Source organism: Rosa rugosa, chromosome 7 (genome assembly GCF_958449725.1).
Source record: "Rosa rugosa chromosome 7, drRosRugo1.1, whole genome shotgun sequence".
Taxonomy (NCBI): Eukaryota; Viridiplantae; Streptophyta; class Magnoliopsida; order Rosales; family Rosaceae; genus Rosa; species Rosa rugosa.
In genome coordinates, this window is record NC_084826.1 from 25629147 (window position 1) to 25654911 (window position 25765).

The 25765-nt window shown below is 38.0% G+C and overlaps 1 long non-coding RNA gene across 1 annotated transcript; it reads left to right on the plus strand.

Moving 5' to 3' along the window:
- The first annotated feature begins 15435 nt into the window (after positions 1-15435).
- On the plus strand, positions 15436-17014 carry LOC133720458 (uncharacterized). The gene is made up of 4 exons (XR_009851873.1): positions 15436-15693; positions 15845-15981; positions 16522-16649; positions 16823-17014. It is a non-coding gene; the product is annotated as an uncharacterized LOC133720458 (long non-coding RNA).
- The last annotated feature ends 8751 nt before the right edge of the window (positions 17015-25765 follow it).

Sequence of the window (25765 nt, forward strand, 5' to 3'; positions counted from 1 at the left end):
CCCTGATCATCCCCATATAGGCCTTGCTTGACGATTTGGAGTGTGGAGTGAAAGATCACGAGTTGAAGATTTCGACGTCCCTGATTCAATCTGGAATCTGATCAGACGCACGAGATTAATCCAACTTCAACGCTTGATCTAGGACGATCTAGGCCGAACCAGGCTTAGCTCCAGGTATGAAAGTCGACCACCCTTTCATTTTGAACCAGTTTGTAGTTGGTCACTTTGCCATCTGAGGTGGTTGACCGCCGCGTTGACCGCCGTTGACCGCCCACTGACCACCGCTTGTGGCGGCGCATCAGACCATATTTCGAGTTTTCATTATCTAGGTGATGATCTATGCATCCATACGAGCGTTTTGATATATAACATGGTCATGTTAGAAAAAGTTGATAAATAGTGGATTTTCGTTTTGACGTTACTATTTAACGTTTTTACGTTTATCTTCGGTTTACGATCTGTGAAGATCTGACCATCGGTTTTGCTTCAATTTTGGATATGTTGATCGTATGACTGTCCCGGTGACTTTGTGAGGTCACGGGCGAAGATCCGACCGTTGGATCTTCGTATAATTGAGAAATAGTGATTCGGAAGGCGATTCGTGAGAATCTGACCGTCGGATTTTCATATAATTTTATGGAGATGTTTGTTAGAGTGATTCAAGAAGATCGGAGTCTTCGTGATAATTTTGGAGGATGATCCTAAAGGCGATCCGTGAGGATCCGACCGTTGGATCATCATTAAATTCAGATCCGACCGTTGGATCATCGTATGATTTCGATCTGACCGTTGGATCATCATTAAAATTAGAATCCGACCGTGGGTTTCCGTATATGTGTGCTTTTGAGTTGTTGGCTAAGTTAAGATCATTATTGGATTAGGTGATCGATGGATTTATTTGGCGGACGATTCGTGAGATTGTTAATGGAGCTGTTAAGAAGACGCAGCTGGATTAGAGGTGAGTAAACCTCACGTGGTTCATATTACGAACCCAATATATTTAATTGCTTTATTTTGCAATCATATGAACTATTGTTGGTGTATTAGACATTCCTGTGTGAATGTCTGTATATATATTATTACGTGAAATAATATGTATTGTTGGAGTTGTGTTGAGTTTATTGTTGAGAAACAATATATTGTGAGAGGTATTGAGTTTATTGTTGAGAAACAATATATTGTGAGAGGTGTTGAGTTTTATTGTTGAGAAACAATAAATTGTTGTGATCTGTGGAGATCACTAGGTCACGAGGTGACCATGGCATCTATTAGTGAATCACGCTCTCGTACCGGGCTGGTGGTTATTAATAGTATTAAATCGTAATCACGTCTGTGGCCGGACGAGTGGTTACGTTCAGTTAGAGCTCTAGTCTGTCTGCCAAATGTGGAGTGACCTTATGAGTGAAATTGAGAGTAACTCATAAGTGTCAATATATATATGGTAACCTTATGAGGGAAATTGAGAGTAACTCATAAGGGTCTATATATATATATGAGTCTGTCTACCAAATGTTGGGAAATCTTATGAGCGAATTTGAGAGTAACTCATAAGTGTCTATATATATATATGAGAGTGAGGGATCTTATGAGCTAAATTGAGAGTAACTCATAAGTGTCTACATATATATATGAGAGTGAGTGATCTTATGAGCTAAATTGAGAGTAACTCATAAGTGTCTATATATATATATGAGAGTGAGAAAGTAACGTGGGTTTGTGGTAGTCTTGAAATCTAATAAATCAACAGTTCTTTCTTGTTTACTCATACTGGCTGTAAAAAGCTTACCGGGTTTTGTGTTGTTGCAACTCCCGGTACACTATTCAAATTGTGTAGCGGGTAATCCTACAGGACAGGAGAACCAGGACGGTGATCGTGCGGTTAGAGCAATTGTTAGAGTTTTACAACAATTGTAAGTTGTGAGGTGTGTTATGCTCATTTGAGCTTTATAATATATTGTGAGAGTGAATTGTAATAATGAACTCGAAGTTTCGAGATTTGGTTTTTTGTAATTGTAATTATTCAGGTTTCGGATTTGAATTTATCATTCAAAATCCGGGGCGTGACAGTTTGGTATCAGAGCGTAAGGTGCATATTTGGTGATGTGTCAATACCTTCCGAGTGATGGCCCGTCTGCAGCGGATCCCCATCGTGTGCTCTTTGGTATTGGCTAAGTCATTGGGTATGCGTGAGTGTTGGGAGTTGTTTAGGCCGCTAGGTCGTTTAGGGAACGTGAATACATTCCCTATAGTATTGACTTGGTTAATATGAATTTGTATTTGACTTATACTGTGTTTTAAGTGTTATACATGTATTAGCCAAGCATACTATACTCCTTAGGTGATGGAGATTCGAAGGGGTTGTACTTAGAACCTTACAGTTGTCTTGTAGGTTCGTATTGGAATAAGTTCAGTGGCCGCGAGTTACAATCCTTGAGGAATAGGAACCTCTTGATTCAACTCTGTTAAGTCAACGAGGATTGTTGTATGGAAGTGAGGTTCTTTTGGATGTTGAAGTGTTTGGTTGAAGGCATGATGTGGACCTATGCACGTACCTAGTGTGGATACGAGTATTAATGGATAGAAAGTTGCCTTCTTAAGTTGGACGTACATATGTTTTTGGATGAGATGTACATGTCAAATAATAGATATCTTGTTTTGTAATGAGATGTCCTTGTGGAGTTTGTTAGTAGGGTTGAGGTTAGGGAAGAAATTATTGTGGTTACTTCTTCCTTGTGCTTGTAAGTTGTTAAGCAGGGTTTAAGGTGCGAGACAAGAATTTTATTTTGTGCTCGATGGTTAGAGATGAGAGACCATTGTTTTGGGTTGTCGTTGAGTACTATAATTCCTTCAGAATCAGGATTGTTGGTAGAATTGGAATTAGTAGTAGTTTTGGTGATTCTGAATTTGAATTGAGTTCGCGAGATGTGTCTTATATACGTGGTTGATGTTACTTGCATCATTTTGGAACGATACGTTACGATTCACAAGGAAAACTGGATTTGAAATTTATTCATTTGAACACCATGGGTTGATGACCTGACCGTGACTTGTGAATATAGTTTTGTTCAAGTGAATGAAATTGAATTTTGTGGCCTTTGTGTGGTGAACTAGTTTTCTTAAGTTTTGGATCGTAGTATGGAGATGGGCTGCAGTGAATTTGAAGTTGTTGTGTGTTTTAAGTTTAAGTAGGCGGGACACTTAAAGTTTTGCAATGGAGTTGATTTTGGTGTAATTAATTGGGAGAGTTAGAATCAGTTCTTGTGAATGATGTTGGATGAGAGTGTGTGCCTTTGGTGATTGATTTTAGGTGTTATAGTTAAACGCAATTTCGGATATTGATTTTAGTGATTTTGTTAGGTATCCATAGTGGTTCAAGTGAATTACTATGTGATATGGAGTTTGATTTGATTTCTGAATCGCTAAATGTTAGGGATTGAATTGTGGTGAGTTTTTGTTGAAACAATTGATAGATGGAATTATCGAGATTCTATAAGAGTTGTAAGAGTAACTCTAAAAACGTGGGTTTTTCCTAGCTAACTCAGGATGTGTTTAGCTTTATAAATCCCTAATCCTATCGATGAAATTGTTGTGTTTGGTTTGACTCAGAGGATACTAGCTAGACCTCGATGCGACTTAATTGATTGTTGGATTCTTTTTGAGTGATTGTTTTTATTGCATCATTATGAAAGATGTGTGCAGTAGAGTTGTTTATGGTTTTGAAAACAGTATTGGGTGACCAAGGTTCGATCCTTGGTGTTGTTGTTGGTTAAACAAACAGGAAAGAAAACATGCACACCATCTTATTGAGTTTATATTACAAAAAAAAAAAAAAAAAAAAAAAAAAAAAAAAAAAAGCGAGGACTATGCTATACTAAGCCTAGTCAGCAGCTCCGGATGGGTTGAGGCTGAGCTCAAGAGAAACGTTTGAGCCACTGTGGTAACCGCCTGAGCCACCAGAATAGTAACCAAAAGCGCTACCTTCCTCGGAAGTAGCCTTCAGGTTACCAAAGACGTCCTCGCCGTGCACGGGGAACAGAGGAAGAGTTTGAACCTCCTGGTGATCTCCTCCTCGTTGTTGCAGGGATGTTTGTCCTCCTGTTGTGCCAAAAGAGTTGTACTAGTATTAGTGTTGAAGTGTGAGGAAGAATATGAAACAAAAATTTAAGTAAATAAATCCTTCATTACCAGTAGAATAGGTGGAACCAAAGTTGAGATCAATGGATCTACCATCATCAGTAGAACTAGTGGACCCAAAATTGATGTCAATGGATCCACCAGCTGGCCCAAAATTGATGTCGATGGATCCACCAGCACCAGTAGAACCAGTGGACCCAAAATTGAGATCAATGGATCTACCAGTACCAAGAGAACTAGTTCTCATGGGCACTGGAGCAGCCTGATTACACCTATTCATCTGCTTCTCTCGAGCCCTGACGTTCTGGAACCAAAAGTAAATGTTCTTACCCTCAACATACCCATACTGGTTCAGCTGGAGACAGATCTCGTGAATCTGCTCTGTAGTTGGGCACTTAAATCCCTTGACATAGTAAAGATCCTTGAGGATTCTTATTTGTTCTGGAGTAGGAATCCACCTGGTACGGCTTCGCCAGAAATCCATGTTGGCACTACTTCCAGCTGCTTGGGTGTTTCCTCCCTCCTCTGTTAGTTGCTGTTGTTGTGGTTCCATTTGTTGCGGGGTTTGGAGCTCCATTAGTTGCAGAGTTCGTGGCTCTTGGGTCATGGGGTGAGAGGATGTGGAAATCGAGGAATACATGGTTTAGTGTTTGAGGGAGATTTTGTTAGAAGGATTGGAGTTGTTGAACTGGTGATTGGAGATCTGAGATTCTCAGAGGAAAGATGAGATCGAATCTTCAAATGGAAGAAAAGATCTGAGAAAGAAGGATTGAAGATTTGGAGGAAAATATTGAAGATCTGAAAGTTCAGAGGAAAGATGGGATTGAATCAACTAGATGGGAGAGAAGATCAGAAGAGAAGGATTGAAATTGATGAAGAAAGGATTTGAGAAGAGAAAGGCTGAAGAGTTGAGAGAGAAAGACTTGAGCTCGGAAGAAAAATTTCTTTTCTTTTGGAGTGAACAGTTTTTCTCCAGAATGCACCTATTTATAGAACAAGGTGAGCAGATCTCCACCGTTGGATGAACGATCTCTGAGATTCAATCCACGCGTTGGATTAAAGTCGCCCCGAAACCCGGAAAAGCTGTTGGCGCGTGGAGAGCGTGTAAGGGGACCGAGGGAATCTCGAGGCGCTGTGGCAGACAGCTGTAGCCGAAAGCAGATTTGACTGCCGTAAATCACGGAAGGGATAAGCCGTGACACAAGTGGGCCGTACTTGGGCCTGTCTCGGATCAAGGCATCACTGTAGCTGTGGGTGGAGGCCTGATGGGCCGAGTTTCAGAAACAGTTTTGGACATGATGGGCCGAGTTCTGAAACAGTTTTGGATGAGTTGGGCCGGATTTCTGTAACAGTTTTGGATACGTTGGGCTGGGTTTCTGCAACAGTCTTGGATGTTTTGGGCCGAATTGTTTAAACAGTTGAAACAGTTGGTTTAAATAAAAGGATTGGTATGGATAATAACGTGAGCAGCCGTGCTCGAGTGGTTGAGTGTACAGTTCGTGTACAAGAGGTCTGAGGTTCGAACCTCGCCTCTCGTTTATTTTTATTATGTTTGTTATGACATAATAAGTATAAAATTTGTACACATTATATTAAGCACAGCTTGTGCTCCAGTGGTTGGGGGACAAAGGTTTCGTGCGGCAGGTTGAGGTTTCGAACCTTGCCTCCCCCGTTATTTTATTTATGTCGCTTATGACATAATAAATATAACACGTGAGCATATATTAATGAAGGCAGCTCTTGCTTCAGTGGTTGGGAGCAAAACCTTCGTGTTTGAGGTCGGGAGTTCGAACCTTACCTCTTACAAATATTTTTGGATCTCGTATATGCTTGATATACGACGTATATACGGTATGTACGGTATACATACGTATATACGGTCTGTACGGTATGCATACGAATATACAGTTGTACGGTATGCATACGTATATACGATCTGTACGGTATGCATACGTATATACGGTATGTACAATTTCATACCGTAGCCGAGCTGGAAGTTGGTGGGCCGATTGGTAGGCCCAAATAGTAAGCCCAAATAGTAAGCCCGAATGGTAGGCCCAAATGGTAGGCCCAAATGGTAAGCCCAATTGTTCGGCCCGAATAGTAGGCCCAAATGTTAAACCCAAAGTGGTTTGGGCCGGTTCGAAATGTGGATGGTCCGATTTCTTCAGGCCCAATTGGCCAGCCCTAGTGCTTAACCCAAGGATTGAGCAAGCCCAAGTCATCATCATTGGATGACATAATTTATTGGCGTGCTTTTGGGGATGATTTGTTTTGAGTGATGCATCTCTATGGTTGTGAAGAGTGGTGCATGCTTAAGTTTTACTATGGAGATTTACCGTGATGCTAATTGAGTAGCGAAACACTTTGTGGGAGTGTTTACTGTGCTTGTATGCCAGTACAGAGTGATGATCTATGTGAAGATCTATGTGAGGATCTATGAGATGATCCATGTGACGATTTTGTGTATGTGATGTGGAGTGTTGTTGAGTAGTTGTTGTGTGAGTCTACGTTTGTGATGAAAGGATTTAGTGGCCATAGGAATGTATTTTTATACAAGGGTTGAGGCTTTGTAGATTACTACAGCTTTGGGAAAGATGGATATTCGATGGTTAGGTCAACCTTAATCGAGAGGAATTGACTTACGCTCAAATTTCGGGACGAAATTTCTTTAAGGAGGGTAGACTGTAATACCCCGGAAAATCCAAATTAAATTCCGTGGATTTTTAGAAATGATTTCACGATAGTAGGAGCGAGTACGAAGCTTGGAGAAGTTGTGGAATTAGTTCGAACGATTTTATTTTCGAAAACGAACGTTTTTAGGGGGTCAACAAAGTTGACTTTTTATACGTTCAAAATTTGGGAAAACTTCCTTCATGAAAGTTGTTGAGCTCGTCGATACGAGTTCGTGGACATGTGGAACGCAATATTTGGAGTTCTTATGAATAAGTTATGAATTTTTGAAAATTGGGAATTTTCTATAAATAGGAAATTTCTGATTTTTATTTTCATTTAAGGACGAAAAAATATTCTTTTTGCGGAAAAGCCCCCAGAACCTCCGTTCTCTCTCTTCCTTCGACCTTCAGAACCCTCGGGTTCCGACCGACCCGACCCGGCCAAACGATGGTCCTCCAGCCTCCTCTGGCCCCGGACCCGGCCTTCCCCGAGCTCGCCGTCGCACGCATAGCCTCCCTCTGGTGTCGCCTTGCTCCGCCGCTGCTCCAAAAACTGGATCGAAGCCACCCAGAAGCAACATTCGGACCCGGCCGGAAAACCATTTTTCCGGCGTTGCATGGGCCGATCGTCCCCATTTTCGTGATCTCCTCCTCCCCCTGATCATCCCCATATAGGCCTTGCTTGACGATTTGGAGTGTGGAGTGAAAGATCACGAGTTGAAGATTTCGACGTCCCTGATTCAATCTGGAATCTGATCAGACGCACGAGATTAATCCAACTTCAACGCTTGATCTAGGACGATCTAGGCCGAACCAGGCTTAGCTCCAGGTATGAAAGTCGACCACCCTTTCATTTTGAACCAGTTTGTAGTTGGTCACTTTGCCATCTGAGGTGGTTGACCGCCGCGTTGACCGCCGTTGACCGCCCACTGACCACCGCTTGTGGCGGCGCATCAGACCATATTTCGAGTTTTCATTATCTAGGTGATGATCTATGCATCCATACGAGCGTTTTGATATATAACATGGTCATGTTAGAAAAAGTTGATAAATAGTGGATTTTCGTTTTGACGTTACTATTTAACGTTTTTACGTTTATCTTCGGTTTACGATCTGTGAAGATCTGACCATCGGTTTTGCTTCAATTTTGGATATGTTGATCGTATGACTGTCCCGGTGACTTTGTGAGGTCACGGGCGAAGATCCGACCGTTGGATCTTCGTATAATTGAGAAATAGTGATTCGGAAGGCGATTCGTGAGAATCTGACCGTCGGATTTTCATATAATTTTATGGAGATGTTTGTTAGAGTGATTCAAGAAGATCGGAGTCTTCGTGATAATTTTGGAGGATGATCCTAAAGGCGATCCGTGAGGATCCGACCGTTGGATCATCATTAAATTCAGATCCGACCGTTGGATCATCGTATGATTTCGATCTGACCGTTGGATCATCATTAAAATTAGAATCCGACCGTGGGTTTCCGTATATGTGTGCTTTTGAGTTGTTGGCTAAGTTAAGATCATTATTGGATTAGGTGATCGATGGATTTATTTGGCGGACGATTCGTGAGATTGTTAATGGAGCTGTTAAGAAGACGCAGCTGGATTAGAGGTGAGTAAACCTCACGTGGTTCATATTACGAACCCAATATATTTAATTGCTTTATTTTGCAATCATATGAACTATTGTTGGTGTATTAGACATTCCTGTGTGAATGTCTGTATATATATTATTACGTGAAATAATATGTATTGTTGGAGTTGTGTTGAGTTTATTGTTGAGAAACAATATATTGTGAGAGGTATTGAGTTTATTGTTGAGAAACAATATATTGTGAGAGGTGTTGAGTTTTATTGTTGAGAAACAATAAATTGTTGTGATCTGTGGAGATCACTAGGTCACGAGGTGACCATGGCATCTATTAGTGAATCACGCTCTCGTACCGGGCTGGTGGTTATTAATAGTATTAAATCGTAATCACGTCTGTGGCCGGACGAGTGGTTACGTTCAGTTAGAGCTCTAGTCTGTCTGCCAAATGTGGAGTGACCTTATGAGTGAAATTGAGAGTAACTCATAAGTGTCAATATATATATGGTAACCTTATGAGGGAAATTGAGAGTAACTCATAAGGGTCTATATATATATATGAGTCTGTCTACCAAATGTTGGGAAATCTTATGAGCGAATTTGAGAGTAACTCATAAGTGTCTATATATATATATGAGAGTGAGGGATCTTATGAGCTAAATTGAGAGTAACTCATAAGTGTCTACATATATATATGAGAGTGAGTGATCTTATGAGCTAAATTGAGAGTAACTCATAAGTGTCTATATATATATATGAGAGTGAGAAAGTAACGTGGGTTTGTGGTAGTCTTGAAATCTAATAAATCAACAGTTCTTTCTTGTTTACTCATACTGGCTGTAAAAAGCTTACCGGGTTTTGTGTTGTTGCAACTCCCGGTACACTATTCAAATTGTGTAGCGGGTAATCCTACAGGACAGGAGAACCAGGACGGTGATCGTGCGGTTAGAGCAATTGTTAGAGTTTTACAACAATTGTAAGTTGTGAGGTGTGTTATGCTCATTTGAGCTTTATAATATATTGTGAGAGTGAATTGTAATAATGAACTCGAAGTTTCGAGATTTGGTTTTTTGTAATTGTAATTATTCAGGTTTCGGATTTGAATTTATCATTCAAAATCCGGGGCGTGACAGTCTGCCCCCAGAGGAAAGGAATATGCTGCCCCATGAATATTATGTAATCTGCTGCCTCACAACAACTAAACAATGGAAACTTACACATGTAAATATATGCAAGCATTTGGCTTGTCTACAAGTCAGCAAGTCTTTATCTTCTTAATTTTATATTTCTAATTTATGAGAGTTTCACATACTACTTACTAGGACACTAGGTGCATGATTTCATAATTAATCAATTTTGACTTTTTTTTTTTAAGAAGTACATGATGATTACTAACATTTTTTTTTTTTGCGGGTAAAGGTCATCCATTATGCAGCTCAGCAAGCAGTACAAAAACGATCCCCCCCTATGGGGGCGACAGAAAGAACCGTTCCGTAGAAACTACTACAAAGCCACCCCTAAACAGAGCAAACAAAACTAGTAATCTCCTAGCACACCCACCTTCTAGTATTAAGCCCAAACAAAGAAAAGTAGAATCCCGAGGAATAAAAATAACGCCTCCAATATAGGGGCCCAACGGGTATCTCTTTTCTTTGTGATCTTTCCCACTCAAAGCAAGAAACAAACAAACCCATTATCTTTTTGTTCAAAAAGATAAAGGATCAAAATTAAAATGACAAATAAAAATAAAAATAGGGTAACTGCGAGGACCCAAATTGGCCCCCTAACAGTTAAATTCCAGGCCCAATCCAACCACCTAGGACAAACCCTAAGTGAGAAAGCAACCCTGCCGCCGCCACCAAACACCACCTGCTGGAGGACGCCAACTGCGCTTTCACCACTTTGGAAATCCTGCACCACTGTCCTCCAAATTCCGTCACCGTACCTTTCACCTCCGGTGACCACAGCCTTCGCCTGAAGTTCCAGACCACCACCACCGGACAACTGCGCCGCTGCTAGAGGACCACGACCTCGTAGACCACCTCGACCAAACACCGTAGACCCATCTCGACCAACCATGTCCGCTCGCCTGCAGGCACCAAACTCCAGATCGCCACCGCTTCCGCCATACGTCCCCGCCGCATAGCACCGCGACAGATCCGACCGAAGCAGCCCTTCCCGACCGCTGCAAGCAGAAAGAGGTAAACCAAGCTTCCCACCGTTGTAGCGCTCCCGCCAACCACCAACCCAGAGCTTAGATGCGAGACCCAGATCGGGAACATGGTCACCATAACTTGCCGCTGTGAACCAGCCATGATCCAGGAAGGCCTCGCCTTTGAGATAGAGAACACCATTAAATCCGACTGTGATACTCTCGCCACGGTCGCCCACCCCACAGCCTCGGTCCAAGATCCAGCCGCGCCGATCTGCCGCAGACCACCACGGCTTCAAACCATCGGACTTCAGCCTCAGATCAACCATGAAAACACAACCACCGTCTTTGACAGGAACCACAGGGCTCCTTATCCAAGGTGGTACTCCCAGCGCCAAATCGAACGCAGCAAAAAGAAGAAGGCAATGAGCCACAAGGCTACCTATGGCCATGACCATTGAGGTTTGAAAGTTTGGGAATTTTTTCGAAGGAGGAGGCCGACGATAACCCTAGCAGAGGCTAGGTCATATACAAGTCAGATCTGAATACATACGGCTTACTAACATTAAATTGTAACAAGGTTTTAAACATCTTCTATACTATCAATATCGAAAGATTCAAAAATTATGTTTCATTCATTGTAAATGGACCCGATTTAAAAATCAGAACTTCCATTTGCATCTTCCTCTTCTTCCTCTCCTTGATCTACCCCTCTATGTACGTTTTGCGATCGTTTCAATACCACTTCTACAGCCAGCAAGATGCAAATTTTTTCCAATAACTATCGCCCAAGACTCCAAATTGAAGACGAGAACTGAAAAGATTTAGTTTTTACTAAGTGTTGGAAAATGGCAGCAATGAAAGATGTAGACTTTCATTCTACCATTTCTACAAATTAGCTTTTGTTCTTTTTTGATCGAAGCAGATGGTGTACGTCTTGCAGCCATATTGTTAATATATGGCTTCATCATTATGATCAGACAAATGGGTTTCGAAGAAGAGAGCAAGATGATACCATCATTAGTAGAAAGATGAAGAAACTTTATTTCTGCTCTGGTAATAAGATCTAGGAAAATTCTACAAAATGTTAATGTATGACATGCATACAATTGCCTTAAAAGTGGTAATTTGAGTCATCAAAATAGTAATATTAGTCCTCAAAGTGGTAACATGAGTCCTTAAAGTGGTAAATTTTCTCAATTACCACATGAGTCCTCAAAATAGTAATATTAGTCCTCAAAGTGGTAACATAAGTCCTTAAAGTGGTAAATTTTCTTAGTTTACCATATGAGTCCTCAAAATAGTAATATTAGTCCTCAAAGTGATAACATGAGTCCTTAAAGTGGTAAAAATAGTTGATGTATGAGAAATGTTAACATACCATAGCTTTACCCTAAGATCTAATACTCAGCTCCAGCCCCCTACTTTTATTATTGTGTTTAGACCAGATGGTTTCGGTTTGCTTGTCAGCTTGATTCCTCAAATAATCTACTTCCAGTTGTTTATGATATTAATTATTTAGGTGCTTTATTCGCAATTCATGTACTAAATGAAAATCGATCAATCTATTTGATATAAAATGTATCGATTGAAATTTTGTTTATTAATCGAAGTTTTATTTTATAGTTGTTTATTTTTTTTACCGCCCCCATTGACAAATTTTTCTGCGTCCGCCACTGGTGGTATGTGATCTCGGAAGAGGTAGCCGACACAAGTGCATGTGTCGATTGATCTTGATATTCTGCTGGTATGTACAATACACCTTTTTTTTTATTGTTTTAATTTAACTTTGTTTTGGATTCTTTTGAAATTGTTTTCAGTTTTGTTGCATTTCACCGCAAAACCAAGTTTTAAACATTTCTATTCTTTGCCAATGTCCAGGGACATGTGACAGAGAACTAACCATGTGCAATACTACTTGATACTCAAATTTCAGAACCCACTTTGCCTAAATCCTCTGCCTAACACCTCAATAACTATAATATAGAGTTCTCAGGCCCCCCTTTTGCTCATAGATCACTACTAGCAAAAGCCTCATAGGCCACTAAATTTTTTCTGTATCTTTTGCTTCAAATGATAGGGATAAGAGTATCTAAAACTCATTAGGTACGGTGCAGTCACGGAATGAAAAATGGTATTCTCTATAGCAGGCTCCACTAACCAAAAGCTATGCTTAGGACTTCAGTATCTCCCTTTTTTCTATTTTATTATTTTGCGTTAATTTTTTTTTCTCACTCCTCATTTGCTTTTTTTTTTTGAAGATTTTTTTTTTTTTTTTGAAGGGGTTTGGAAGAATGTTTTTATTTTTTATATGGGGATATTTATCAAAATATAAAATATTTTATTTTTATTATCTATAAGTTTTCATTTATACAGTATTTATTTCAGATATATATAAATATATTTTTTGAAGTTAATTTTTTATTTATTTAATCATGATCATATCTAACAGCTCGACTCCGGCGACAAAATCCTCTCTTTCTCCGGCAATTCTTCTTTCTCCCTTTATCTTTGCATCTCTCTTTCTCTATTTGCAGCCATTCTCGCGCTTAATTATCCACCCATCGTCATGGACTATATAAATAGATCAAAAGGACAAAGAAGTCAACCAACTCATAAGATTTCAAAGTATGAAATATGAAAGGAAGAAGGAAATCATAATCACAAATAAGCTAACGGATGACCATGCATGCCGATGTGATGCCGCTAAAGCTCAGTCTAATCTGTAAAAAATAATTCGGTCAAGATCAATTATGAGTATTGCTTATATCTCAAGATAAAAGTATCAAGATTAAATTTAAATGGTTCTATTACTAGGTGATGAAGAAGATTGCAGCAAATTAGGTTTTTCAAATCAACTTGAGGAGTGACAGAGATGCTCCTCGAGTGCTTGAGAGAAGAACTCTAATTGTAGAGAGAAAACTCATGGTGATAGTTGCTTAAATCCTTGGAGGGAGGAGACGCTATACATGCACTACAACAAAAGTCCTCATTTCCGACGAAAATTTCCGACAGCACATAATTGCCCTCGCAAAAAAACTCCTTTTTCGACCACAAAAAATGGTCGTCGGAAATGTTCTGTCAAAATATATTTTATTTCCGAGGGACAATATGTTGTAGGAAAAGCGTTCCAATTTCGTCGGAAAAACAAAAAAATTGACGGGACCTTTTGGCGCCAGTATTATTTTCGACAAGATTTTGTGTCGTCGGTAATGATAGACCAATTTCCGAGAGGCAGTTGACTTTGTCGGAAATGATTTCTTAATTTCGAGGGCAACAAAGTACCCTCGGTAATGAACAAAATATTTCCGACGGCTAGTGACCCTTGGAAATATTTCTCTAAATTGTATAATTTTTACAAAAATATTATGTCAAAGAGGAGAATTGAACATAGGATCTCTAACTTTTCAAAATTAATTTTACCATTTTTCCACAGGTCACTTGATGACATATTATTAGTTTATTATAATTGATGCATTATATGTTAAAGACAAAACAATTTTATTATATATTGGTTATAAGGTAAGATCGGATAAATCTCATAATATATATATATATATACATATTATATATATACATATATATTATAAGTCTCATAGTTATATATACATAATACATATGGAAAATTCTAGTATATGTTGACGTATATACATCAAGTTTTTTGAATATTTTAGACCGTTGGATTTAATTAAAAGTTGAATATATCTGATGGTCTGGAATATTCAATTGTGGTAACCTGTATCTACTTTTTTTTTTTTTTTTTTTTAAGATTCCCAATTACATATCCAAAAAAAAAAAAATTAGAAAACCCTAAATTGAAAAGGAGAAGAAGAAGATTAAAGGAAGATATTGTCCCCGTCCAGATTACTCGTCCATTATATATATATATATATATATATATATATATATATATATATATATATATATATATATATATATTATAAGTCTCATAGTTATATATACATATGTGTTTTGGATTTATATAAGACTTGATCGATCGATCATGCTAATTGTGCCGAATTTCAAATTTTGGATGAAAAGAATTAGGGGCGAAAACTTTCGCCCCTAATTTTTTCTTTTCTTTTTAACTTCTGGGTAAGGTTTGGCAAATATAAATAGTGTGTAGCAACTAATTGGCATTAAAACGATGTAGTTTCGATCTCACATATAAATAGCCTCTCCATTTATTTCTTTCTTCCCTCGTCTAAGTTCTTCAAATTATATGACGATCACTGCCCTGCAACTTCCACATACAAACCTCTGAACACCAATACCTCCCAGCAACGGTATCTCTATAATTCAATTCCTCTCATCTATCTCTCCTCTCTTAGTTTCTCGATCTTCTCTGCATTTAGTACCCTAAATCTCGAATTAGCTAGGGTTTTCAATGTTGCAAAATTTTAGTCTTTTTTTAGTTTTGGTAATGCTAAATTTTGTTGGTTGAGGTTAGAGGCGTGACTAGAAGACAATTGCATCGCTGATTGCTACTAAGAACCTAAGAGAACTTTTTTGAAAATCTGGATATTAGATAATCTTCTATATTTAGCGTCTTAGGATTCTTTTACTTTAATAATTCCTAATCCTAATAGCGTATTAGGATTCTTTATTTTAATTAATTTATCTATTAAAATAAAAAAGTTTGTTAGCCAAAACAAAGGTGTTTATTACTTTATTTGATCAAAAAAAAAAAACAAAGGTGTTTACGTAAATACCCCTTATATACATACTAGGAAAACCACGTCGATGAAAAAGGATAAACAAGTAATTTACAAATAACAAAAAAAAAATAAAGACATCTTTTATTAAAATAAGAATAGAAATCTCAAACTTTTAGCTTACAAAACAAACAGATATTAGAGAAGATGGCGAAAAAAAAAAAAAACAAAGCTTTGCTAGGGTTTTGTCTTTCATCGAGCAATTTTGGGGCAGCCAAGGGCTTCCATCACTGGCGATATAGACAACTACCCAATGATCAAGTTTTCAAGCTGTCTTTCAATCAGAAACAAGATAAACCAATTTCTCAATTGTCAGCATTTGGGGAATACGGCTCAAGAATTTTGGGTAATATTCCCTTATCTCGAACGTATTGCGTTCTAGGTCGTGCGATCCGGATCGCGGTTAGGAAGCAAAGTGAGCGAACCAGGTAATTCATCATCTTTATTCTCGTTTATAATTCAAGTTTGAAGATTTAAACTCTGTTTCTTGGTCTCACAACATTTAAGAAAGAGCATATTGTAATTCTTAGCTCAGTAAAGATTCCCTTTAAACTGTTCTTGTTTGTTCCTTGGTCTTAGGTTTTAATACGGCTTAGGTTTTAATACGGAGCAAAATTTGTCAAATTTATGGCTGAATGGTGCTGTTTTAGTGATGGGCTTTGTATTGGTATTAGTTAATCGTGGGAGGCCATGTTCAATGCTATTGAAGAAGTTAGGTAAGCTCCTTATCTACAACGAAAGATCGATCAGTTTGATGCATCAATCACATTGATTATAAACTGTTCTTGTTTGTTCTTTGGTCTGAATGAAGATTTGTTTGTTACTCTTGCACTGAAAAAGTTGGGAGTGGTCTCAATGAAGATATGTTTTTTTTTTCTTTCTTCTTTGGTCTGGAATTATGTTTGTTACTCTTACATTAATGGGATGATGAACTGTTACATATGCTACTCTTTTGATGAGTTGTAGTTTTGTCATCGAGTAAGTTTGGCTTACAGCAATTTTTTATCAAAATGATTATAGTTATCTGCACTAATGGCATGTAGAGTCTACTGGCTAATTAAGTAAGAGGAAGGCTTGTCTACTGAATATGAAACTTTTGTTTTTTGTTTCGATATGTATGTTTTATTCTCATCTTCTTATATATCCAGTGGAGCATGTGTATGTTGTACTTTTTTTTTTTTTAAGGAAAAAAAACATTAGTATTGTAATACTTATTGATACTTACTGATTATTTTTTTTAATGTTTTGGTTATTAGGATGTTGAAACCGACCAAGGCATCAGCCAACGACAAGAAGAGGAAGTTATCAATGGCAAGTTAGCCACTGCCATACCAACAACCTTCTCTACAACCAGATCATGCAACTAGGGTAGAACACCCAATGTGTAAGTCATATATGATGGTTTACTTGAAATTCTAAAGCAAGAAACTCACATTCTGTGGTACTATTTCTATCTTTAAAATATTTGTATATGTTGCTATTGTTCATGCTATTTACTGCATGTTTTAGCTCTTACTTATTTTGCATTCTAACTTCTTTGTTTTTCTTTTACAATAGGACAATATTGCAACAGATTCAAGTGCACACCATGATGAAGATAGTGATGAAGATGTTGCTCATGAATATGATGCAAACTCTAATGATCGAGGACTTTTATTAGATATATTGTTAGCTTCCTTGCTTAAGAAATGATTATATTATAAAGACCAAATTTTGAATATTTATCTTTGTTTGAACATATGTATGAATGATTAACTATGTTTCTTCTAATGCAATTTTTTTTATGAAGATTTAATTGTCTCCTTGTATGTTTTTTTTTATTAATCTTGATTCATCTACCTCTTCCAATCAGGTTAATTGAATATTAAATTGAGTGGGAGGAAAAAAAAAATTGCTGACAAATTTCAACGAATAAATCTCGTGGAAAAACATTTCCGACCACTTTTTCCGACCACAATATCATTCTCGGAAATATTAGATTATATTTTTCCGACAGAAAATATCAATTTCCGAGGAAAATATGATCCTCGAAACTTATTCATTTTCGATGCCAAATAGTCGTCGGAATTAAATATTCTTATCAGAAATAGTTTTTTCCGACCACTACTATTCGTCGGAAATAAGTCCTTGGAAAAAAATGGATTGGCTAGCAACCAATTTTTTCCTACAAGCAACGAATTATTTCCAACAAACATCTTTTGTCGGAAATACTATTTGTCGTCGTTGAGGAATAACAATTTCCGACCACCGAAAAATTATTTATGACCACATCTGGTTGTCGGAAATATATCTTTTTCTGAGGGTTGGTCTGAAAAAGACTATTTCCAATGACATTTTTTCCGAGGACCACCGAGGGCACCTAGCTGTCGGAAATAGCTTTTTCCGACGGGGAAAGTGGCTTTTCCGACCAAATCGCACCCTTAGAAATGACTATCATTGTTGTAGTGATGGTGAGACTTGCTTGAATAAAATTGGAAGGGAAATCTCGTCTGGGATCGTTTGGAAGCTTAAGTTTGCAATCACTTCTAAACAAGCCTTCACGGGCACTACAAGATCCCTCCATATTGAAATTTCTTAAGAGAACAAATAACTAGGGCTGGGCAGAAACCGAACCGGAGCCTCAAAACCGGCCGAACCGGCCCAGAATATCGGCTCGGGGACCGAACCGGATGAAACAAGGGTGGAAAAATGATATAACCGGACTGAACCGGAGTATTACAGTTCGGGACCGGTTTTAGTTGTTGAACCGCCCGAAAATAACCGAACCGGACCGGATATTTAATATTTATTTAAATTAATATTATTTTACTTAATTTAGTATTATCTATATATTTTTAAATGTGCTGTCGAATTGTAATTGGTGGAAATCCAGGTATAGCTACTCCCTGATGCACTGGATTACTCTCAATGAGAGAAAACCCTAGCATCAGCCTCTCAATCTCTCATTTCGACTTTGCCTCCTCCCGACCTCATCTCTCTCGACTCAACGAGTCAACGCCGACCTCTCCCCAGTTTCTCAGTTGACTGAAGACGCCTCAACTCCATGCCAATCGAAGACTGACGACGCCGACTGACGCTGACGATAATGGTCTTCTCAGCTCTCATCTGATCTGAGGATGGAATCGGTATGGAGAGTTAGTTCGATTTCAATTTCGAATTGATTTTGAGTTAGATTTTGGGTTCAGCTTGTTTGGGAGCATCAGTTTCGGATTGATCTTACTTGGGTTAAATTTTGGGTTCAGCTTGTTTCGATTTGATCTTAAAACTCCATGACTGGTTCTTGGAGATTGTTTAATCTTTTGATGAACAAACTCGATTCTTAGTTTCTTGGATGATTGTCTTTGTATATGAACTATTACCCTGCATCATTTTCCGTTTCTTGGGTTTGTTTGTGTCAAAAATGTTCCTTGTTGTTCATAAATTTGGCCATACATGTTTCTTGGATTTGTTAGTTTTTGAAGAATGAACTTGATCTTAGTTACTCTGCATTCTCTGAAAATGGGCATTGTTCTTAGCAGCTCGATTTTGGGTTCATTAGTTTCTTACTTATTGTTTGAGAATTGTGGTTTGATTGGGAATGTTTCGATTTACAAGTCTGTTTTTTATTTTACTGTCAGGGAAGTGGAGCATCACAAACTCCCAATGCGACACCAACTGGGTCAAGCACCGGAACTTTGATTTAGTTTTGGAAATTGCTTTTTGGTTTGAAATGTTGAATAGTTGGAGCAAATTGTTGATGTTTGAATGTTTGATAGTTGATCTGCATGTTTGACAGTGTTAATGTTATTTGTCTAGTTGAGAACTTGAGATTTTGATGTCATGAACAGGTTATTTGAAATGTTCATTACTTGATTTAGTGAACAGATTATAGTGGTTTATTTTGTTGATATTTTGATAGTAATGGTTACTCATTTTAGGACAGCTAAATTTTTCGACTTTGGTCGAAAATATGCGAAAAAATAGAAAGTCGAACACAACCGAAACCGATCCGCACCGCACCGCAAAACGGTGTAACCGAAGTAAGCGGTGTAGGTTTTTAAAATGCAGTTGCGGTTTTAAATATAGCACAACTGAATGAAGCGGTTCGGTTGCGGTTTTGGCCTAACACCGAACCGCGCCCACCCCTACAAATAACCTCTTATCCTTATCTATGTTACGAAACCTAAAGCAATTAAACGTCTTCTCTTCCTTTTTATTTATAAAACAAATATCTCTGATAAATATTTTTGGTATATTTTTTGGGTTTAACAACATATTAAATATGTTTCTATTTAAATATATATATATATATATATATATATATATATATATATATATATATATATATATATATATGTTTAACAACATATTAAATATGTTTCTATTTAAATATATATATATATATATATTACATAAAAATTTAAGTATTAATACGGATTTTAGTTGGAGAAATTGAAAGTCATGGTCATAATAACAGTGTGCAAACAAAATATACGGATAAGGGTGTGATCTATCCAATTTATATAATTTTATTTTATTTACTTTTATTTTTTCTCAAATACGTACTGATATTTGTATCTAATAAATCCCTATATTTAGATATACTAATTTACCTTCTCAGTTGTCACGGTTATGTGTATTTATTAAACAAATGAAAAAGAAAATAATGAAGGGTGTCATTTGCTCTATCAAATGATACTGTTACAAAAGTGTGTCTAATAAGGGGGTGGCTAATGGCAAATTTTCTAGTAGTGGATCCCTTTTGGGCCCTCATGGCAACCATCATATGTGACATTGGACTTACCGATCCATATTTTGCAAAATCAAATTTCAGATTTTAGTTATGTCAACTTGTAGCTAAATTCACCATAAGTGCCTTAAATCTTTTGACCGGATTAATTAAAAAGTGATCAACGTGATATTTGTACTCAAAATTTTGTATCAATGTGATACTTTCATCTCTATTCATATCCATTAAAATGGACCATTTGCCATCAATGTTTTAAAAGGCGAATGTGTGAGGTCACCACAACAAACATGGGCTAAGGATACCAATAAATACCCACGTTTTAATCAATGGTGAGAGCCCATTGTATATCTCACCAATCCTTCCAAAAACTATACTGACTTCAACTGTTGCAGTGTCACCAAACAAGTAATAAGTCAATCTTCTCTTGTTTTGCCCCGACGCAGAATTTGGGCTTATCTCAATCACTTGATACCTAGAAGATCACAGCCGTTCCATCTAAGGAGATGATCACAGCCGTTCCCCTTTCCCTTCAAGATATATAACACAGAGTCCAAAGACTCCAAACCCACTTTCCCCTTCTCAGATCTTCCAGACCGTTCTAAAGGCTCTCTCATTCACTCTCTGATGTACAAAGAAGGGCAACAATATGAATCCCGGTAAAATCGTAGCAGTCGTGTTGTCTGAAAGGTGCCTCTTCTCTCTATTTGTCTATCTTTCTCCATCTCTGGTTTTGAAGATAGCAGAGAAGTAGCAATCTCTCAATCACCTACCTGTACTGCACAAAATTAGACATATCTTCCATCCGGCTAGTTGTTGTAATAGTTTCGCTTCATCTCCTTCAAAATGGCGAGAATTTGATACCCGTATGGAATGAAATCTCATATTTACACAAAAGGTACAGCAAATTATTTCTCTTTTTGAATTTTAGGGTTTTGGTTCATTAATTATAGGTAATTATATTTGGTTGGTTCTTTGGTTTTGATTTTGGTTTTAGGCTATTGCATGCATCTCTGTTGATGGCAGATCTAAATTTTGGGTTTATTTTTGAAGGTTAGAATGAAATTTTCATTTTGGTAAGAAATAATGAAACTTTTTTTTATTTTATATTTTGATTAGTTCATATTGAACTGAATTTGGATACATGTTTTCAGAAGGGTTGGTGTTACTGTAGCTTCTCGGGATGGTATTCAACTATTTATTGCTCGAGTCAGACTAGTTTTGGTGATGTTTTGGGCATTTAGTCTCACAGATTTTCTTAAGGTTTTTGGCTTCTGAATCGAATCCCTGATTGTGAGATATGGTACTGATACTAATATATTTTTCTTTTCGAAAAGTTCAAAAAAAATTTGGGTACCAATTCATTTTACTAACTCTCATCTCTTCTCTTATCAGATCATACCAAAAGTGATGATCTGTTGGCAGAAGCATGAATCCTTGTGAGGAACCAATGATCCACATTCCTGATGGATTAAAGGAAGACTGTATATTTAGATTCATAATTAGCAGTGGTCAATAGACGATTGCTGAAGTGTTGTAGTCATGAACTCATGATCTATTCTAAATTGAGATATTGTGAACATTTAAAGTCATGGATTGTGTTTTATGCATAAGTGTTGAATTTTGATAAATCAAGTAACGGTTAGTTGACTGCTCGGATAGATGCCCATTGAGAAATTTAATTTTTTTTAAGGATTAAATACTTGTTACTCCTCAAACTTTGCCCTGAAAAACAGTTTAGTCCCTCGCCTTTTAAATTAAACTGGATAGTCCTTATACTTTGCAAATCTCACACAACAGGTCCTCAACAGACCTAAATTGACTATTATGCCCTCATTCATCTTCTTTTTTCAATTTTTTTTTAATTTCTCTCTCTCTCTCTCTCTCTCTCTCTCTCTCTGTGAGTTGGTGTAGGCATACTCTGCCGTTAGTGCAGACCATCATCCCAAACTCAATTCCCCTGTCGCCCAATCTACTACATCCAAAGCCCCTTCCGCGACTCCCACAACGGCGAGAAGACCACCATGTCTTTTCAGTCCAACCCCATCCTTTGCCCCGTTGACTCCCCTCACCACTCCCAATCCCTTGTCGGCCGCCACTCCCGTGACTCCTCCGCCATCATATGATTCAAAAAACAAAATATCCCAATTTCAATTGCTATACCAACATCAATCCATCACATTATCACCTCTACAGAAAGCTAGACAGCAAACACTAACCTAAAGCTAAAGATCCCGACTTGGTGCCCGATCCAGAACCCAGCCCACAACTGTACCCATAACCTTGACTCTCCGACAACTCCCTCTCCAGTTCCTTGTGAGTTTGACTCGTCACACCACTCTGCCCAACTCAACCAAACCTCAGAGACCAATTCCACCATCTGCACCCAGCTCCGATCCCATTTTACCAAAAAAGAGAAAAGAAGAAGAAAGAAAATAATTGCTTTGGGCACCTAGAGAAAAGCTCTGGGCACCCGGTTTATCATTCTCCTCTACCACTGGCCTGAGTCGAGCGCCGGAGAGCTGGGTCGAGCACCGGAGGTCGAGCGCCGGAGGTCCTCGGTCGAGTACCAGAGGTCTGTTGCCGGAGGTCCTGGGTCGAGCAATGTGGATCCTCTTCCTCTGTTGCCGGTCACCAAAATAGTCTTCGGGTCCGGAATCGAGGCTGGGCCTTGTCGATCAGAATTGGAGGCGTCGGGTTGAGAAGGATGATAGAGAGAGAGATGGCGTTTGGAGAGAGTTGGGTTGCAGAAGAACGTTGATGTCGCCGGCGTGGAGTCTCAATCTCGTTTTGGGTGGAGTGGGGTCCGATGCCGAGGTTGGAGAGAAGTGCGGCGTTGTTTTGGGTGGAGTGGCCCATCGGAGAATGGGGCGGGGCCATCGCTGTGGAAGAGAAGAGGAAGAAGAGGCGGGTCACCGTTGGTGAGCGAGTGAGAGAAAGAGAGAAAGAGAGAGTAAAACAAAAAAAAAAAAAGAGAGAAAAATAATATAGAAAAAGGAAGTGAGGGGTATAAATGTCATTTTGGACCTGTTGTGTGAGATTTGCAAAGAATAAGGACTATCCAGTTTAATTTAAAAGGCGAGGGACTAAACTGTTTTTCAGGGCAAAGTTTGAGGAGTAACAAGTATTTAATCTTTTTTTTAAATATAATTTGATAGAGTCACCAATCATTATTTGGGACTCACAATTTACTCACTATTGATTTGGTTGGTGAGTTTGTTGGGTATTTGTCAAGCCAGCAAAAGATACCAACAATAATTAGTGTCTACAACCGTGCCTATTGATCATCTCCACTAATCAATGGTGTCCATTGACCCAATTCACACCATTCAAAATGGTGTGTGAAGCCCACTTTTGTGGTAGTGGGTTAGATGTTTTCTTAAGCCTTAAGCCTCGAAAGCCTTAAAGCCCTTTCTAGGCATTGAGGTGTAAGCTTTTTGCACGTTGCACTTTTAGAGTTTTTATCACAAACAATCTTTGAAGTTCGGGTTATTTAACACTTTAGTTCCCTACATTAAAACTATAACATTGGTACCACGTACAAGATTAATCCCTAACATACTTTGTCGAAGACATTTTCGTCTCTCTCTCTCTCTCACATGTTAGTCAATTAGTATTTCTCATTTTGCATGTACTAATAATATTTGTGCTTTGCATTTTTTTTTTTAACCAATCAATGGCTTTGATGAGAAATTGAGAAGGCCCATGCTGCCTACGCCCCTACTCCCAACCATTGCGTGTGTTTGGTGCGGTGATAAGATAATTATTTTTTATTTGGAAGGTCATGCGTTCAATCCTCATCCAAGGTGTGACGTAATGGTTTATATATTAAAAAAGGAAGAAAAAAAAACTTTCAATATTGATTAGAAAATTCTCATGAAGTCTTTATTTTAGTGGTCTTATTATAAGCTCTTTTGTAAGATAGAGGGGCCGGTGAGAATATAAATGAACCAACTTAAATAAAATAGCTTGCCTTCTTTTAAGTCGAGCTAGCTTGAGTTGTATGATGACTTTACGGCATCTTCAAGACTTCAACAAAAGGAAGATGCACAGAACGAAATGTACAAATCGAGAGCACCATGTTTGTATGTTTGAAATATCAAAGTATTATTTAAAGGACTCTTGTAAAAACAAAAAGACACAATATCAAATCCACTCACATTAAAGTCATGCATCTCCATGACATGCCATTTGCCCGATTCGATCTCCTTCCTTTTTCACATTGCAGATAATAAAGCTTTTAAAGGGTCCTAGTCAAAAGTTTGAATGGAATCATGGTGCATGAAAAAGCACCTTTCAACCAAACTTTGGATGTGGAAGATATAATGACACAGTACGCACTTGTGTCCATGTTTTTTCCCTATAAATAGTTTGATCAAGGCTGCATGGATGTACTGAACTGGAATAATATATCTGATCATTATTTCCTATTGTCTAAAATCTTGCATGAATAGGTGGAGAGTAGATATGAGCCTGGGATGACTTGCCGGCCGGAATAATGCTTTAGAGCTATATTCCAATTCCCACCGGGTTTCTTCCGGGGAGTCGTCTCAGGTTCAGAATTTGTTCTCCCTTCTCTCATGTGAGATTCTAAGGACATGAACCAAAGCCAAGAACTCGACCAAGGATTTAATTAGCTTCAACAATATTTACACTCACAGTCCCATCCATAGCCAAAAATTCGCACTTAACGACTTATGTGTATGCTATCTCTGTCTGTAGGTCTTGACATAAAGCTTCTAGCATTTTCGTAACGTTGTTGAATTATGTAGTTAATTATCTTCCATCATAAAATCGTATTTTGTTCTTAACCTATATATATGCACATACAGAGACATTCACATTTTGTAATAGTCCCGGTAGCTAGGACAAGTAAATATCAGCACATGCAGAGACATGCACATACCGGTCACTGTAATTAATTAAGCATCCCTGGCACTGACCCCTTGACATTATTGTCAGCTAACGTCACCAAAACCCCCAAGATTCAGCCATTGAAGGGGGTACTAAACTCAATCGGATCATGCATAGAACCCTACTAATCTCCATGTATCGGTACATGTGTGCTAGTTGAGAGAAACGTTCTAGCTTATGTAGTTTTTCTGCATCATTTTTCTCTCCGTTTTATCATATTATTTTTGCATAGCATGTGGAAGGTCACACTCACATGTCGAGAAACATACACGCCTAATCAGTTTTTTCGGAAAAATTCTATAATACATACCCTTATATCATACACACATTTACAAATGTGACAACAAATTTGTTGTCAAAGTGGTAACCTGAGTCATATTTTGTGTAATCTTAGTTCTATTAATGGTAATTACACCACCTACAACATTGTTACAAGTTTTTGAACAAATTTGTTGTCAATGTTGTGATTTTGTTTTAATTATATGTAAATAGTATAAATGAATATGGTAACTTTGTTCTCAATGTTGTAATTTTGTTCAAGTAGATGTAAAATGAGTGTATGATAAACATCACAATACTATAGCTTGTCTCATTTTTTTGCATCATTTGCCCTTCGTCTTATTATTTTTCTATTGGCTAAATTATCTTCTATTAAAAAAATGAAAGAAGGAAAAATGTTAGAATATAAACTGAAAGAATATAAACTTAAAAAACTGGAAAAAGAAGAAGAAAAATTAACGCCAAAGACGGCTCTGTTCCAAATTGGTTTAGGACTTACTTGACAAGGGTGTTTGGGGATTAAGAAGTACAGCTTTTTCCTGGGACTTGGTCTTTGATTACTGATCCTTTCTTCCCAAGTT